Raw genomic sequence first — 2,052 nt, 5'->3', positions numbered from 1 at the left:
TGCTGCTGCTGGTGCTGGCCGTGGGGAGGGGGCTGGGCCGCGCCAGCCCGGCCGGGGGGCCCCTGGAAGACGTGGTCATCGAGAGGTACCACATCCCCAGGGCCTGTCCCCGCGAAGTGCAGAGGGGGGATTTCGTGCGCTACCACTACAACGGCACTTTTGAGGATGGCAAGAAGTTTGACTCCAGGTAACGGGCTGGGTGGCCCCGGACTCACCACTCCTCCCCCACAGCGGGGCCGGGCGCCCTGAGCTCCTGGGTTCCTTCCCTCGGTGCCCTTGTAAGCTGTGTCTGCCTTCTGGTACTCATTCCCTGATCCCCTAACCCCAAACACAGCGCCTTGGGTGGGGGTGGGGGTGGTCTCCCAGACATCCATCTCCCCAGGGATGTATCTTCTGCTCTCAATTTCAAACGTTTGCCTCTCCAAGGACCCCGATTGCGTTCACACACGCTCCCCAAACTCCCCCTAAGTGCTTGATCATCAAGGTGAACTGCTCTATTCACCAGCCCTTTATTTAGTGACATGAGGAGGGGGCTGTTCTAGTCGACAGTGTTGGGGGGAAGAGCATGGTCCCTGATGCATGTGAGCAGCCTGGGACCCCTACATTCCCACCCATCCTGCCTCCCTTCAGCGCTTCCATCTCCGGTTTCAGTGCCTTTGTGGTTAGAGAAGAGGGAGTAGAACTTTCTTTAGGAGGGGGTGGCTGTTAGCAGCCTGCATTATAATAAGATTGGATGAATCTGGGCGTGTAGGGACCACGACTGTCCACGTGTCAGACCTGCTGTCCTGGCTCCTGGGAGGATTGTTATACCTCCCTCTCCAGGTCTACCTGCACCCCCACCTCCTCCATCTTAGTGCCACCAGGCCAGGGCTGCCGCCCATCTTGCCAGCCTTGGAGTTTGAGAGGCCGGCTTCTGCTCTGGTGAGGAGAGAGGCAGGCCTTTGGTCCGCTCTGTTTCCCCCCTCACCCAAGAATATTTTTCCCATTGATTTCTAGAGAGAATGGAAGGGAGGCGGAGAGACAGAGAGAGAGAAACATGACATGAGAGAGACACACCAATTGGTTGCCTCCCAACCAGGGTGGGGCCCCAACAGCCTGCAACTGAGGTGCATGCTCTTGACCGGAATTGAACCCTCCGCCCCTGCCGATGCTCTATCCACTGAGCCAAACGGCTAGGGCGCTAATCCACTTCTGTCGGTGGGGGCAGAGCAGGGCTACATGTCAGCCTTGGTTAAACCGTAGGTCTCAGTGACACACACACCACCCCCCACCACACCCCACGAAGTCACTTCTTCTTCAATCCTTCCCCAAAACACACAACTCATCCCACGGGAAACCGGTGGCCATGGCTTTCGGGGCAGGCAGTATATTGGGTAAGAACACAAACTCCAGAGTCCAAGACCCTGGTTTCAAAGCCAGGCTGTGACCATGGACAAGAAATGGTGCCTCTTAAAGCTTTACGTTCTTTATCTGAAAAATAGAGATCACAAACGATCTGAAAAAACCGAGTCCCTGCTTCCTGAGACTGATGATGGGACTCAAACAAGACGATGAATGAAAACAGACTTGACCCAGTGCCTGGGAGTCCGAGAGGGTCCAGTGCTCATTAGCCTCGACTCTGGGGGACCAGATGCCCTGACAGTGCTGAACTGGTGCTTGGGCCCTCACAACAGCCTGAGTGGGAAGCTGGCCAGTCGCAAAACCAGCTCAGTAGGCTAAGTGAGGGGTAGGCAGTAGCCGGGAGTACAGCCCCTGACCGGCAGGGGCGGAGTGGAGGGGTGTGGGGGGGCTTTGGGGGACGACTTCCCTGGTGGGGACTCTGGGAACCAGGCTGAGCCTGGAAAACTTTCACAACCCGTGGCCCCCTTCGGTCAATCTCCCAGCCGCCCTTAACTTCTGAAAACATAAAATGAAAAAACAGTAACTAAAATAAATAAAAGCCACGGCAGTTTGAGAGTAGGGTCTTTCAGAACTGAAAACCAACCCCTACCCCCCACCAGCTCTGCTTCCCCTTCCTTTCCTCCTTGGCGAGTCCCTGGTGCAGAGGCACAA

At 56.5% G+C, this 2,052-nt stretch overlaps 1 protein-coding gene across 1 annotated transcript in view; it reads left to right on the top strand.

The window, feature by feature from the left end:
- Window positions 1–6: 6 nt before the first annotated feature.
- The window catches only part of FKBP10 (FK506 binding protein 10, 65 kDa), a 7,184-nt gene continuing 5,138 nt past the window's right edge, over window positions 7–2,052 (top strand). Inside the window, exon 1 of the mRNA XM_005875796.2 lies at window positions 7–187. The gene's annotated coding sequence lies outside the window, so the exon portion shown is untranslated. The remainder of the gene's footprint in view (window positions 188–2,052) is intronic.

The sequence above is a fragment of the Myotis brandtii genome, unplaced genomic scaffold (genome assembly GCF_000412655.1).
Source record: "Myotis brandtii unplaced genomic scaffold, ASM41265v1 scaffold469, whole genome shotgun sequence".
NCBI classification, from domain to species: Eukaryota; Metazoa; Chordata; class Mammalia; order Chiroptera; family Vespertilionidae; genus Myotis; species Myotis brandtii.
Note: the sequence above shows the minus strand (reverse complement) of the source record. Positions and strands in the feature narration are given on the sequence as shown.